Source organism: Alligator sinensis, unplaced genomic scaffold (genome assembly GCF_000455745.1).
Source record: "Alligator sinensis unplaced genomic scaffold, ASM45574v1 scaffold233_2, whole genome shotgun sequence".
In the NCBI taxonomy this organism is placed as follows: domain Eukaryota; kingdom Metazoa; phylum Chordata; order Crocodylia; family Alligatoridae; genus Alligator; species Alligator sinensis.
This window is the reverse complement of record NW_005841941.1, coordinates 1444449-1461094: the sequence shown is the minus strand read 5'-3', so window position 1 is coordinate 1461094 and position 16646 is coordinate 1444449. Positions and strand designations below refer to the sequence as shown.

At 43.2% G+C, this 16646-nt stretch overlaps 1 protein-coding gene across 4 annotated transcripts in view; it reads left to right on the top strand.

The window, feature by feature from the left end:
• Positions 1–16646, top strand: part of HDAC4 (histone deacetylase 4) — a 422181-nt gene that overhangs the window by 166252 nt on the left and 239283 nt on the right. The window contains exon 1 of one of the 4 annotated variants that reach the window (XM_025199371.1): positions 6815–6892. The exons of the other annotated variants lie outside the window; for them this stretch is intronic. The gene's annotated coding sequence lies outside the window, so the exon portion shown is untranslated. Of the gene's footprint in view, positions 1–6814; positions 6893–16646 lie in introns of those variants that run through there. 4 annotated transcript variants of the gene reach the window in all.

Here is a 16646-nt window from a genome sequence, read left to right as displayed (position 1 = left end):
TCCCGCTGCCACCATCCAAGGCTCTGGACTCACTTCTGGCTCTGCGCACCTTGGAAAACACAGGCCTGATCGTCCAATGGGTACTAGACCCAATACAAGCACTTGGGGCACTTCCCCAAGTCAGGGGCTTATTAGGAAAGTCTCCCTTAGTCTGCAGACCTAAGGGCCCTCCTAGGCATAATTTAGACCCACCCCTCAATAAGTCTCCCACACCGGTCACAAAGGAGAACTTTATTGATTACAGGGGGTAGGGCGGAAACAGGGTAAAAGGTAGAGGAATATCATAGAAATCTTACAGGAAGATCAAAGGAATCCCATAGAGCAAACCAGGGTGGCTGAGGTAGCCGTTTAAACACGCATCTGAGTTACTGAAGCTAAATATCTAATCGGATCTCTAGTATCTTACTCACTCGCATCATCCAGAGGTGGTTGTTGTTTCCTCTGGAGGCAGGGCACTCTTGGAGCATGCGGTGATGAGGAGAGAGCCAGCAAGCCAACCAATCTACCAAGCATCCCTGGCTACCTGGGCCCGCGCAGGGCCGGGCCTTCCCCCCCCCGCCCCTGCCCAGGTGACCAGAGCATTCAGGCACCAGGCTTTTGTCATGCAGACAAGGTGGGAGATCCCCGCCCTGAGGGATTCAACAGCAGCCTCTCAGGCTGGTGGAGACAGATCTCTGGAGAGGGGCACCGACGGGGGCATTTCTGCCACACATGGGTGGTATGCAGTATGTCAGTATCTTAATGCTTGCATTTTTCCTGTATGTGGAGTGGTTAGTAATGACTTACCAAATATGCTGTCTAGATCTAATGATTTGAAATATTTTGAGGTACTGAGTTAAAATATCTGAGATATGTTGTTTTATTCTAAAGACAGCTTGATTTAGAGCAGGGGTGCTCAGCCTATGGGACTCCCCATGGGTCCTGGAATTTGGCAGTGGGGGAGTGGTGCCAAATCTCTGGACCCATGGAGACCCCCAAATCCTGTGTGCTGGATCTGGCACCCAGTCCCAGTTTGCAGGGCCAGGTTGGGTTGGGGCTGGGCCCCAGGGCCTAATTTTAGTGTGGGGGGCTGGGAAAGATTGGTGCTAGGCCCCTGGGACCCAATATCAGTGCCTGGTAGGCAGGAAGAGAGTGTTGCCAGGCCCCAGAGCCTGATCTGGCATGCAGAGAGGCCCTGTGCCACTCATCTGGCCCACGAGGCCAAAAGGTCGAGCACCGCTAACTTAGATTGGATGGGCGTGTACACATTCTTCCTTTTCCTCTCAATAAAGCAGTTTAAACGCAAGGTTGTATTTCTTTATTATGTGCATCTACATGCTGGTGTGAGGCACACTTGGGCACCAGCACAGAAAGCTTTCTGTGTGAACTGAGAGCTCTTGGCTCCTAAATTCCCTGAAATTTGATGTACTAGATCTGTGCGGAAATAAAAAGCTGCTTCAGGAATCTCTCTAGTACTTATACAAATTTGTTTAAAATGTTGTGTGTGCGTTTTCTTTTTTTTCAAAATGGAGTTTATTACTATGTTTTTGGTTGAAAGGTGTCATTATAAAAGCTGAACAGAGCTGGCCGCACTGTTTGCTCAGTGGTAACCGCAGTGCATTCCCGAATGGGTACCGAAGGTGCGGAGTTGAATGGGGCTCCTGGTTGTTAAAGCTTAAACAGATTGTGAATGTAAAATTCCCGCTCCATTTGTAGCGTAGGGGGCTTAACCTCACTACTTAGGACCTGCATTCTAAAACTCTATAACACTCTGGAGAGTGCTGCTTACCACTCTGTTCCTTACCTCTGTGAAGTAAGGTCCAAAAAGCACCCATCTACCCTGGTAGGGAAACTGTCCTGATGGAAGAACAGAGGGGCAAGAACTTCTTTTTTTTTTTTTTTTTTTTTTTTTTTTAACCGATTAATAGATTATTTCAGTGAAAATCTCTGCTTTTGTCCATGACATGGGACTAGACTGGAATTGAGTTCAGAATTTGGTAAGATCTTAATAATAATTGTGATATTAATAACTTAGGGCTTCTCTACTTACACAGGGAAAAGTGCAGTGAGATCTAAGGCACAGTCCACACAATAACACCTCCCGCCATGCCACTCCTGCATTGTGCCTTAGATCCCATTGTGCCTTATTGTTGGTGCAGGGGCTCCCCCTGCAGTGGCAAGAAGCAAGTTCCCATTGCTGGGACCTCCCCCCCACCTCTTGTGCAGCTGCAGTCACTCAGCTCCGGGGAGCGGGGGAAGCCCCTGGGCTGGCAGATCTTGGCAGCAGCATTCTCCCAGTCTTGGGTGGTGCGTGAAACTTCCAGGAGATCTCGGACTCCAGGCTTTGGGGACTTTGCATACCGCTCCTCAAGGCTTGGAGACTATAGCAGCTGCGATCTCCCAACCCCAGTGGTTTCATGCACCCCTAGGGCTGGGTGATTGCAGCTGCCAGGACCTAGCTGGGTCCTGGTACTGGGAGGTGTGCTGCTGGGGTCCAGTAATTGTAGCTGCAGGACTCCGGGTCCTGGCAGCCATGGGGTGCTTCTGGGACCCAGAATCAGCAGCTGCTGGGGCTGAGAGTCCCCTTGGTTGCAGGACTTCCAGCCCTGGCTGGGCATGGTGCATCCTTGTGGCTGGGAGTCCAGTCAGCTGTTGGGCTCCCAGCCACGGGGAGACTCTGCTATACATGCAAATTAAAGCTCAAGAGCAGCCAGCTATGAAGTTAGTGCACGTTTTCAAGGTCTGACTTTATACCTGGTTGGAGTTTTTTATAGTGTGATAGGTACTTTGCACGCGTAGCTGGTTTCAGTGAATAGCACAGTTAACCAGCTAATTGTGCAGTGCCTGTAATGTGTAGAGAGGGCCTGTGGCTCAGGGTCTCAAAGATGCCTAAATGCCTTTGAGGTTCTGGGTCTTAGCCCTTAAGAACTGACAGCTCAATGAATAAGAAACGCAGCTATAGCCTGCTTAAGCTGGAGGGAAAGGGAGGGGAGGAGCCAGCAGCTGTGTCCCATAACCATTAGAGGAGGGTGAGAGGCTGAGATGGAGAAAAATACATATGAAATGGAAAGGGAAGTTCCCTTGTTTCTTTCTAGTCCATAAGACTCTTGAATCAAACTTGGACCAAGAGATCTTTTGGATGTAAGCACAGTCTTTTTGTACGAAGCTGCCATAAAGTTAGTGGATTAAGCTAGTTGAAGTTTTTTTTTCTGAGTTTCTGAATCCTCAGGTGGTATACAGCTGTCCTCGTAGCAGGGCCCACAAAATGAGTCATCACTAGCAGAGCTGGAACACTTCATTTGTTTCTCTTTTTAAAAACCTAGACATAATTTTATTTAAAAATAATTACTGGATCCCTTGTCACTAACTAAAAAGTAAGTTTTGATGCTGTTTTTGGTCAATGTAGGATCACATGGACCAGGTGAAGACATCTCCAATAGCAAATGTAGCTTAATTTCTATAACCCTGCAGTCACTGATTGCTCTGTTGAGACTGCTATGAAGATGCTGACTCTAGTTGTAGTGGTTTGCTATAAAGGCACTTGTTAAGCAGATGAAGATCACTTAGTGGGGTCATGAATGCATAGCTATGACTTCGTTGTTAGACACTTTTAGTTTAAATCTTTTTTGGGTGAAAATTACAAATAAAATGAAAAAGAAAATGCATGAAATGTCAACTTTGAAAGCTGTCAATGATTTGATGGAAACTGGCTTAATACTGGAAGAATTAATTCTAAAATGATTTTTATTTTACCTTTTTTTCTTTGTATTTTCCTACTTTCAACTTCTTTTGGGCACACTTCACAAAAAAATAAAAAATTTCACTCTGGAATCTGTACGTTCTCCCACAACATGTTCTATTAAATATCCTGCCCCTGAAAAGAAATGCGTCAAACCTAACTCACTGTATATAGCAGTAGTGACATAACATTACTGCTGAGAATAGGGAGAGAAAGGAAGGAGAATGGTAAAAAGTCTTTTCTTCTCTCTAAATTTAACTGTATAGTTTAGAGGAATGTTCTGAGAGCTGGGAAAAAGGGGCCCCTGATTTCATCTTCCCCAGCTGGCTTATATTTTCACACAACTAACAACTCTTTTTGGCTGGGGCCAAGAATGTCATTCTAAAAAAAGCAGCCTAGTACAAGATGCCACAGATAGCACGGGGTCATTGCAGGCGGTTAGGAGTATCTACCAGAGTCTGGCTATGCTGAATCTAAATATTAACTGCTGGGCCATGTTGCCATTCACTTGGAACATCTTTTGCCGCTAAAAGACTCTTTTTTTGTCGAGTCCAGTTTAGACTTCAGCATCCCATTTCTCTAGCACTTTGTCGTAGGCAACCTTCTCTAGCGGCAGGTCGGCATGACCCACCTCCGGTCAGAAGCAGGTGGATGAGAGGACGCTAAAATCTGCTGCTTTACCCCATGGTGGCACAGGGAAAGTACCCACAGTCAAACCCCCTGGCACTGAACACCGCCAAAGCCCCACATCCATGGCTCATAGGTTGTCGCCCCCTTCTCTAGTATGTGATTGCTGTTTAACACCAGTTGTGCAGCCCTCTGGTAGAGTGAAGTTACTTCTCAGGGTACGGATAGACCTGGGTTTGCAACAGCTTTAAGAGGAATGTGCTTGAATGTAGAGTGATACAAACATAGCAAAACCACGTCAACCATAACGCTGTTTCATCCAGGATTGAATTTGGGGTAGTTTAGCTCCATTGTATGGCTGCAGCCCCATGCATGTGTTAGTTAAAGCCTAACAACTGCTGGGCAGTCCAGAGCAGCAGCAGCCTCTCCTCCCCTTCTCAAGCTGCTGCAAATCTATTTTTGTTCATACCCTGAATTTCAAGTGATAGAGATCTGAATTTAAGTGTGTGAGGATCAAAGTAAATATTACTGCTGACCTACATGCTGAAACATTATACGCTTTGTATTTCAAGGTTTCTTTAAAAAAAATCTGTTTTAAGTTTCATGAGAAACAACTAACATAGTGCAAATATTATCTACTATGACACAGTAAATACCGGCATTCAGTCACCATCTTAGCTCTTCCCTGACTCTGTGGACCTACCAACTGAGGTCCTAAAAAAAAAAAAGAAGCTAGTAATCCCTCTGGCAGATGTACAATTAATGGCACTATGTGATCTGATACGTGATCCCTTCACATGAGCTTCCTACCATGCTACATGTGCATGGCAGGAGGCACAATTATGGGAATGAGCATCAGGTCCTGTCGCAACATATTGCTGGAGCAGGGGTAGCCCAGGATCCCACAAGTAGAAAGCTCCTGTGGCTTGGAGCCTGATCAGCTGATGAACCTCCCAGCCATGGGGCTGCACCATGTGCTGCTGAGGCTGGAAGCCATTTAAAATCATGTAATGTAATCCTTGTTTTAGTACATTTGTTTACCTGTTTTCATAAATTGTTTTTACAAGCATCTGTCATGTTTGTGAAGCAAATTAAACAGTTTAAAATTAATTAATAAAGGCACTTGTAACTAACCCATTTTGACTGTTTTCTGTTTCTTAATGATATACCATCAGTACTTCTTACACGCCTTAGAGCATGACTGTCAAACTTTCTTTTTACCCTGTGCTGGTTCTTGACCACAGGGCTCTTTGTGGGCTGGATCTGGACTGGGGCATGTGGTGGCGGTGGCAGTGGCTCCAGCTCTGACTTGGAGGCAAGCCAACCCCATTGCAGTACAGATTGGCAAAGTGACCAGAGAAGGTGACTAGGACTGACAGCCCTCACTCGCTGTCCTGCTACTGATTGCCCCAGGGCCTCACATTCTGTGGCAGGCCATTCCCTTGGCCATGCCAGTAGCCCGAGAGGCCAGATGGAGCAATGTCCCTGGGCTGTATGTTTAACTTTGCCTTAGAATAAAATCTGCTTGCGGTGTAGGATTCAGTCAAATAATATTATTTGACTGTTCTAATTAATTTTGAACAAGGTTGCATGTGTTAGTTGGAAGTGACTATTTTCCTTTTGCTGTACACAGCAATGCTTACCTCTAAATATGACCACATAATCTCTTTTAGTATTTTTTTGTTGTTGCTATTTTTATCCAGAGTGGAAATGGCAAAGAATGCTTATGCTCAGAGGATTTTTGCTCAGAAGCTTAGCAGCACATATTCAGGAGACTTTTAGTGTAAAAGTACAAGCTTGCTTTCATTCTGTAACCGATTGTCTTGGCTTAATATACATTTTGCTCTACTTCCACATATCTGATTAAGAGAGCAATTCCTTTGGTGAAATAACATTGTGCCAGTCCTAATTTCTTACCTGTTGCTTATTGTTATGAAACATTGATTATCTGTATTGCAGTTAAGTGCATAAACTGCTTATGTCCACAGGAACTCTGGGCCACAGTGTACTGTGCAAGTACATACTATAATTTCTCACATATGCAGATGCATTCTGCCCCCCCGCATACAGCCCTTCAAAATTGGGGTGCATGTTTTAAGCAGGGAGGCTGTTTTTTTCACTGGAAAAAAAGCAACCCTGGAGAGACTGTGCATGCCGTGCAGCTGCCAAGATGGCAGAGTCCTGTGTTAATCCACTCAACAGTCGTAGCTATTGGTTGAGCTTTGTAGCTTGTGTCTGAAGCGGCAGGTGAACTGTTGGTAGCATCTTCATGAAGACTGGGATGTGGAAATAACAGGGTATTTGCAGGAACTTAAGTAAAGAACCAACAGTCTTGTTACTGCCCTTGCCAGGGTCTGGGGCCTACCCTTGTGGGAACATAGTGTCCAGGAAATGTGATATCCCAGGAGACCTTTTAGGTGATGCATCTGGCACCAACAACTTCCTGGTGCTACATTTCCTGGATATTGTGTTCCCAGGAGGACTTATTGTGTCACAGTTGGCTATGACTGGAAAAATATTTTCTACATTCTTCCTTCCACAAACAAGGTGCGTGTTTTATTGGGGGGAGGTTTTGTAGGTGAGAGAATATGGTAATTTGTGAGGCAGAATAGGAGCCCTCAATTTCCAGGCATCTAAAGCAGCCTCGGCATGACTACGTCCTGTCAATTTTGAGTTTGCTGTTTAGAGGCAAAAGTATTCTAAGAAATGAAGTTAATGTGCTTTAAGGAGGTGCAAGAAAGTTAGTATTAACTGTGCCTATAGTTAATTAGCATTGTTCACACTGATTTTAGGTAAGTGCATGTTGGTTAGGTGCATAGTTTTACTTTAAAATAAATAAATAAAAGGTTGGAAGGGGAGAAGACAAAAAGTCCTCAGGTTATTTACTTAAATGCAGTACACTGTGCTTATACGTTCTACAACTGCATGTGTAAGAACTAGCACCGTGTCAGTAAACGGCACCTGGATTTAGTGATCATTGGATAAAGTTTTAAACACTAAAACATCCCTAAGTTTTGAGTTAGGTAGCATATAGTTCAGTGAAGTAGTCTTCATTTTTAGAGTTCCTTCGTGAAAGCAGATAAAATAAGTTTGGATTCAGTTTAGCTTTTCTTTTACAATTGCTGCACAGTTAGTTAATATTTAACGCTGTTGGCAGCACCTGGGCTAAGAATAGAAAAGTGGTGTAGAACTAGGTTGATGTGTTGACAGAGCTTTGTGAAGAAGCTTATATGCTGTTTGTTCAGAATACCTTATTTCCCGGGGCCAAAGATTCACAATACTTTGTAATTATTGTGTTAAAATTAAGACTTAAAATACATGAACACTAAAACTCTGTCATTTGAAGGTTGGAGCAGGGGATGAGTCTTAACGTTGTTTTTCATATTCAGTACAGGTGCTATAAAAACTAAAGGAAGCTTCACCAAAAAATAATTTTCACTTAGGGCAGAGGTCCCCCCATCAGCAATATTCTGCCTTCAGGACCTTCTGGCATTGCTTATGGCCATAGGAGATGAAAAAGTTAAAACGGGCCACTGCCACAGTAGTCCAGGTTGACATGACAGGGAAGATAAGTCTGACCTTGCCCATCGTGTGTTGCTCGTTTAATGATGTTGCCCATGGGCCAGCAAAGGTTGAAGACCAGTGGCTTAGCATACTCCCAAACCAAAGCTGGCTTAAAAAAAGAGAGGAAGACATATTACATTTTTTCTGTTTAGACTGTATACTTTTCAGGATAGGGATTTTTCTTTCATTGTGTATAGACTATAGAGCCTTTCTATTCTATAATTGTATTCATGTATTTATATATTAATTGTTTACATAATTTTAGTGCCTTGTTCAACAGGGTGTTGATTTGTATCTTAAAGCTTTAGATGACAGAACACTATTCATGTTGGATCTTAAATATATTTCTGTAGGTAGAGTAAATGTTTTGAGGAGGTGTCTCTTTTTTTGTACACAGCAGCGAGATTGAATAGTTTTTGTAAATTGAAAATTCAACTCAGCCTTTATTATGGAGTTCTGGCCAGCATGTTTATAATGCGTGCAGTGTAATGGTGTAGTCTCCTGCAGGATTCTTGCCTCCTTAGGGTTTTCCCACTCATGTTAGTTTTCTTTTGCACCACTTCTTTTCTCAGATCAGTGTTGGCCATGGGCTTGAGCTGTCTCTGTGCTCTCGGAGGAACCCAGAACTCTGTGCGGTCAGTTGCTTGAACAACTTCTTCATCTTGTGCTGCTTTCACAGGAGATTGTCCAGCCAAGAGATTGTAAGGAAAATTGAGATGGATAGCTCAGCAGGTGAAGGAGGGTGGCTGGCTTCTTTCTCCTCCCTTTAGCTAGGCTTTCTCATCTATACTCTTCTGCTCTGCTTCTATTCTACCTCTCTACAAACCTCTTGCCTTGGCTTTCTTGAGTTGGAGAAAAGAAGATGATAGCCAGACCTCAAAGCTTTGTCTTCCTTGTTGGTCACAGCAATGTGGAGAATACCTTGGGAGCAGTAGTGTTGTTGTGTATAACATTGTCACGTTGTACCATTTAGACAGTTTAGAGAACAGTTTTATGCAGCTCGTACTGTCTGCCATCTCCCTTCTTTCCAATTTGAGAACCACCAATCAAAGCATCTGAAGAAATCTTGAAACTGTACATGAATGCCATGTTATCATCTTAGAACATGATATTCACTGCTTGTTTTGCTTTAAATAAGACTGTGACCCTTCATGAAAACAGAATCCACATTGGCTCTGGAGAGTTGTAGGTCACCAGGTAGCTGTTGTCTACTTCTGAAAGATTTTTCCCCCCATATCTTTATGTACGTAGCTAGAGACATGCCCCATATTTTAAGGATCTGTTTTGTCACTCCATTGCATATAGATAGTGTGTTTGATCTGCTACTACATCAGGAGGTCTTAATATTGAGTAAAGATTGTATTACATAGGTCTCACAAGAAAAACATTGCTAAATTGAAACTCTCAAATTGGGAGTCTCTGGGTAGCTCCTCTGAAAGTGTTCTCTATATCCTTAAATATTTTAACTGTAGTCAACAAAACTATTTAAGGTAGTTAAACCATCTGTTCACAGGGCTCAGTGATTCAGACATGAATGTAAGTGTTAAATGTTTTTTCTCTGAATTCATTCTTTTCAAAATTATTTGTTTCCAATTTATTCTATACCTTCAAGACCTAAACGTGATCATTTTGAAAATGCTACTTCTACATTTATGGAACTGTAACTTTTTTTTTTTTTAGTGCTTCAAGGCAAATTCTATTGACTGAGTTGAAGTTCTTGTTTAAAAAAAAATTCCTATGAGGCAGGTAGAATTTTAAGATGTCAACACTATGCTTTGTTTGAACAGGCTTGTTGCAGTGCTGAACCAAGAATAAAAGCTGAGAATGTAGTTAGTTACCTGGCAACTTGGCTTCTAAACAGCATTAAATAATATATTATGGTGTACTCTGAAGTGCCTAGCCTCAGGACTGAAACAAGACTATGCACTTACCCAGAATATGCTCTTACCTGAACTTAATGCTTATTAAGTAGACAGGGTTGTCAGTGTCGTGGTGTCAACTCCCTTTTTCACAGTCGCAACAATGAGGGGAGTTAGTGTCAGGACAGTTAATACCTGTTCCAGTGCTTCACCACCACCCTCAGGAGAGAGTTTTTCCTAATAACCAACCTCAGCTTCCCTTGCTGCAGCTTGCTCCTTGTTCTGTCATCTGCCCCCACTGAGAACAGTCTAGCTCCATCCTCTTTGCAACCCCCCTGCAGGGAGCTGCAGGGACTATTCAGTCCCCCTCAGTCTTTTCTTTTCTAAACTAAATCAACCCAGTTCCCTCCCCTTCTCCTCAAAAGTCATGTCCCCCAGCCTCCCAACCATTTTCACTTCCCTGCACTGGACTCTCCCCAATGTGTCTACATTCTTCCTGTAGTGGTGGGGCCCACAGCTGGACACAGGACTCCAGATGTGGCCTCCCCAGTGCCAAATAGAGGGGGAGAATCACTGCCCTCCATCTGCTGCCCGCGCTCCTACCAATGCAGCCCAGGATGCAGTTATCCTTCTTGGCAACAAGGGCACACTGCTGGCTCCTATTCAGCTTCTTGTCCTCTGTCCCCCCAGGTCCTTTTCTGCAGAGCTGCTGCCCAGCCAGTTGCCCCCAGCCCATACTGCTGCAAAGGACTGGGTTCTTTGCCCCTGCTGGAAAACCTGGCCAGGCTAGGACAGCTCATCTGTCTGGGCTCTGCACAGATGGTTTATCTAGGTTTTCCCCACACTGAGCTCCTCTGGTTGTGAGGAAATGTCTTGTAGGGATGGACAATATGGGACTCTAAAGCCTGGAAAAGTGCAGGCTCAGGGAGGACCTGGTAGCCACCTATAAGTTTATCATGGGTGCTCACCAGGATCTGGGGGAACGTCTGTTCACCAGAGCGCTCCAAGGGATGGCAAGGTCAAACAGTCACAAACTCCTCTGTGACTGTTTCAAGCTGGACATAAGGAAGAACTTCTTTACTGTCCAAGCCCCCAAGTTTTGGAATAAACTGCTGCCGAAGGTGGTTCAAGCACTCATTTTGAACACCTTCAAGAGACAATTGAATTTTTATATTGCTAGGATCCTATGATCCCTGCTGACTTCCTGCCCCTGGGGCAGGGGGCTGGACTCGATGATCTTCCGAGGTGCCTTCCAGCCCTAATGTCTATGAATCTATGAATACAGCAGCATTGATGCTGTGTACTTGAGGAGCCTTGTGTACACCAGGGGTGCCCAACCTCTGGCCCATGGCACTGTGTCATCCAGCTCCCCACAGGTCCAGAAATTTGGTAGTGGGGAGGGGATTGGTGGCACTGATATCCTATTGCCAAATCTCTGAACCCGTGGAGAACCCTGGGCCTTGCATGCTGGATCCAAGGCCTGATCCCAGTGCACAGGGCTGGGTGGGGAGTGGGTCCAACCCCCAGGGACCCAATCTCAGCATGCAAGGGGTGGAAGGGGGTGGTGGTGCCAGGCCCCAGGGCCCAGTCTGGCCCACAAACAGGTACCATACCACTCATCTGGCCTATGGAGCCAAAGGGTTTCATAGTTGCTAGGGGCTGGAAGGAACGTTACAGATCATCGGGTCCAGCTCCCCTGCACATGGGCAGGAAAGACTGCTGGATTCAAATGATGCCAGCAAGATGGGCGTCAAGACTTTTTTTAAGATCACCATGGTGGATGACTGTACCAGGGGTTGAGCATCACTGGCTTACATCACTAGCATTACAGTGGTATTAACAGCCCCAAAGTGCCCAGAATAGAATTAAGTTAAAATTAAATAATGGGGCTGAAAGATAATCTACACAAAGTGGTTTTTACATTTAACTGCTTTGCGGATAAGTAGAGTTTGTTGCCTGTGGCTTGCACTCTAACAAATTGGGGCTGGAACTACTATACAGTTAAGTGAATTGCTCACTTATCTGGTGTGCATATAAGTGAACTATTGTTTATTTCCTGAAAACTGTAAATAGTTCTGCTTTAGTCAGATCTTCCAGAAATGCATTATTTTTAGAAATACCATAGTTGACTTTTTATTTCATTCCTTTAGTAATAGAGAGTTTTACTTACCTTTTCAGATTTTAATTAGTCATTTAATTAGTCATCTATCCACTCAGTGAGTGAGTAGGAAAATCATAAATGCTGACCACTAGAGTGCTTTTAGAAAGCTGTTCTACCATTTTAAACTATAATTGGTTTTTATCACAGGACATGTTATTAATTGAAATATGGAGAGAAGTATGAATGTATACTTCAAAGCTGTTGAAGACAATGCTAAATATACTAGAAATATTTCTCAAATTACCTTTAGGACATTTTTATCTTGTTAGAAAACTGTATTAAGTCTTAAGTTGGTATACACTCTAAGCTACTTTTTCTCTGTCCTGAAAGTAGGATTTTACACTATAGTAAAATTTATGTAGCTGTTTAACGAAGGTTTAAGTATAGCATATGGCACTATATAAAACCAGGATGTTATGTTTGTGCCTTCTAACGATGCTTAATTTGTTGCTTCGTATCTGAAGTATAACAGTTTCCATCTTGCAAAGAAATGGAAAACTTATTGAATGTTTACTCTGTGAGGGGAAGAAACAGGCAACTGTATATTAAGGATGTGGAATTTTACATTCAGGTCATGAATGCATTATTTAACATTGATTACAGTCAGGAATGAGCTTTGTCATCTAAATCTTACGTTTGTTACCTATTTAATTTAAGCAACTGCTCAGCTTTAATACGCTTGCAAGTTTAAATCTACTGACTTCTATAGCTGCTGTTCTTGTCCAACAGGGCAGAGCAGTAGTGCAGTTCAGGCAAATCCCTCTTGTGAAGGAGTCTTCTGATAGGTGGTATCCAGAAACTTGCTCTCTTTCTTCTCCAACTGTGAGATAAAATAGTGCTCACACAAATTAAAAACAGCTGAGAATTTCAGTATTTTACAAGTATGCTCAGTTATGTTGTAAAACATTTCTGGGCTTCATTAATTCCCTCCTGCCCTTCTGACAGAAGTTGATTTAGATGGTTGGTAAACCAGTTCACAGGAGGAAGAGCATTATAATTAAACCCAGTTATATATGTTATATTATTTTACACTTACTTTCTTTATTTTAGTACACTCCAGATCGTTTTTTTCTGAAGTGCTAATTTTAAATAGCATCTGTTTTCACATGCAATAAGCATTCAGAGTCTAAAGTAAGCAGCAACAACAAAAGTGTACATTGCCACATGTTCCCTTAGGTCAGTATTGAGGAACAGTCAGGGAGGCAACATGATTAAAATCCCAGGTCCTTAAATAAATAGCTTGTGCTTTATAGAAATTACTTATTACCCTGCCACCTGGTTGCCCAGTAGCTTGGGTATATTTATCTCCTCATAGATGTAACTGGAGATTTGAGTGGGTTTTTCTCCAATCTTTCTGGCAGTGGTGTTGGGGTTTGTTTTTTTTACAGGCAAGAAGTGGTCTGGCAGTTTGGGTGTTGGATTGGGGTATGCACTTGGCATCCTGTTCTGGCACAGACCTCTTTTTGACATTGGGCAAGCCCTTCAGGACTTGTTTATGTGCAGTTTTTGTGACTTGATTTAGACACAAATCCAGTCATCCTATGCAGCTTCCTCATGTAGACATGATTATACCAGCATGAAAATGTTTATATCAGGATAGTTTATTGTTCTAGGAATTTAGGTGATTAAGGTATGTTGGTGTAAGGAGTGCTCTCCGTGCCGTTAAGCTGTACGTATACTGCTGTTTCAAAACCAATAACTGAAAACAGTGTTGACCGGGTTCAAGTCTTTTACTCTGGTTTCCCAGCTGCCAGATATGAATGATAGTACACCCTGTTTCACAGGTGTGTATGAGGATGAATACAGTAAAGTTTACATGACACTGAGTAACTATGCTAATTGGGACCATTGAACTACTTATGATAGTTAGCTCTAGCTTTAGTTACTTTAGAGCTTTAGTTACATAAGCATCTGGACATTTCCACTGGTGTTTAAAAAAAAAAAAAAGGCAGACAACCTAAGTAGCTGAGTAGTTGCACCAAATAGCTTACGCCAGTCCATTACAGGATTACTGTTGAACCAGTCAGGGGTAAAGCTCCACTAGTATAAGTTACACTTGTTAGCTGATCTGGGGATAACTCTTAGCTCAAGGCAGAGAGGCTGTCACCTGCTTCTCCCCAGGTACATAGTGGTATGGCACCTCCTGTGGCATAGCTTCAACCTAGTCTGCTCTGGATCTTAGTGCAATTTACATTGGTTTACAAAACTAGAGTAAATTGCTCTGTTGGAAAGATTAACCCTGGGCTCTAGAAGTGTATGTCTTAGAAAACTGATGTGCAACCTTTTGCCCCCATGGGCCAGATGAGTAGAGCAGGGCCAGTCTGTAAGACAGATTGAGCCCCATGTGCCAGGTTTAGGCTTTGGGGCTCAGCATCACCCTCTCCCTGCCCTGAGCATGGAGAGGAAGCCCTTGGGCCCAGCACCACACTATTCCACCTCTGCATGCTGGGGACCCAGTACTGTCCCCCTTCCATCCCCTGCCCAGCAGGATTGGGTCCCAGGGGCCTAGCACCCACCACCTCCAGCCCCTGCATGCCATGATTGGTCCCCAGAGGCCTGGCATTGCGTCTTCCTCCTCCAGCTCACCAGGATTGGGTCCCACAAGCCTGGTGCCACATTGTCCCAGCCCCCTTTGTTCTGGGATTGGGCCCCGGTGCAACCCCCCTTCTGGCCCTGTGCAGTGGGATCAGGCACCCAGTGGGTCCAGAAATTTGGTGGTGGGAGGCTGATGCCACTGCTCTGTTGCCACCAAATTTCCAGACACATGGGGAATTCCATAGGCTGGGTGTTGAGCCTACCTAGAAGGTATGTTTTTTAGCCCCTAGAGGTAAAAGTGAAGAATATACTGTTCAGTTGTTCAAATATATAAATAGGTATAAAAATATTAGAAAAGGATAGTACTGGATTTCTCTTTGTTAAAGCGAATAACATGACTGTAGTAAAATATTGGAAAACTGATCCTTGAGTGGGGAAAATGAGTTAAAATGTGATTATTAAATTGTAAAAGAATTTCTTTCATGCCATGCCAGACCCTACTGTTGCCTCAGTTTCTCCACACTTCTCAAACAGTCACATGGCCTTTATTAATATCAGATAATTCCCTCTTTTGTGAACTAGTTTATAGAACCAACATAGGTTGGTAAAACAGATGTGCAGTAACCTCCTGTGGAGGCTTTCCTTCTGCACTCAGGGTGCCCTCATGTGATTCAAGAGTTCATTATGTTTGTGTTAGACATTAAAACGACCCTATCCTACCCCAATTTTAACCAGCATTAGTATCCACTCCCTCTTCTCTCCATGTTTAATCCTTAGTCAATTTTCTTTTTCCTCAGAATGCCCTTCCTCAGGGTCTCTTAATTCCCTCTTAAGGGTTTTTTTCCTCCTTGCCTCTCAATGTAGGTCATTTCAGCTTTTCTTCAACCAGTGTGAAGAGTCTGGTCCTCTGGTTGGCACCACTACCTGAATCTCCCTGGAAGTGTCTCCCCCAACTAAGCAATCTGTTTTGCATGGAAGGTCTGTTTCTTCAGTTACTATAACTGGTGCCTCATCACTTGATCTTACACACAAACTCATCACCCAGAGGAATAGATAATAAGCTCTGCTCCATGTACCTAAGCATGACTCCACTGAAAGAACCGGCCCACCCTTTGAGATAATGTATTGTCTCATTAACCAAAAGAATGTATTATGGAATGGAACAAATCCATCTTTTCAAGCTAAAATGATCTCACCAATTTTGGTATAGTGCAGTCATGTAAAATACTTTGGACTTAACAAATACCATATATTTCTTAAGTGTAAATCAAGGCAGATGGTAAAACAGAATAACCTATTAAATTTGAGTCTGCTAACCATAAATGTTGTCAGATCATATAAACATTCCTAGATGTCTCTGGCAAATGTTGATGATCATATAAAGTTTGGATATGTCCAGAAATATTTTTTTTTGCCTACAAATTATGCAATTACAATAAAATGCTAACAAGATATTAAATCATTTCCCTCCAATATTTCTAGCTTTTTATTTGTAAAGATATATTTAGATCTATGTTAACTCCAAATGCGTGTTGTAGAACCGTGTCTTGATGGTATGGAACTTGACATGGGGTTTTACAGGAGGAAAATATTTGAGAACAAGTGATTATCTAATGAGCAAAGATTGTTTTGCTATCAAGATTGTAAGAGCATAACAATTTATTTTCAAATAAACTAACAGGTTTTTAATGCTCTTAAGACTAACAGATACTTCTGTACCTCCTTCTTTGCATCATATATCATTTCTTATAACTTGCCTGGCCTTTAGTAATATTAATAGCAATAATAACAGCTACAGAAGTCATAATAATAATTACAATAATTAGGGGTGCACTGATAAAGATTTTTTCGGCTGATACCGATGACCCATTATTAACCAGCCATATCAGCTGATATTTATCAGATAGCTGATATGCAGCCTGGCAGCTTGGGAGAGCAGTGTTCGGCTGGTAATTCTGTGGGGAGGGTGGGGGGTCAGAGGGGCAGATCAAGGCCTCCAAAGTGAGGGAAGGAGTGGAGCCAGCAGCAGGTGCTGCCCAGCTGGGGTGGCATGGAGCCATGAGTGGTTCATCCAGAGTGTGTGTAGGGGTGGCGGCTCCCCTCCATTGCATGCAGCTTTGGGGGAGACATGGGGGGCATGTGCTCCTCTGTAGGCTTGGGGTCAGAGACTGCACTGGCATTA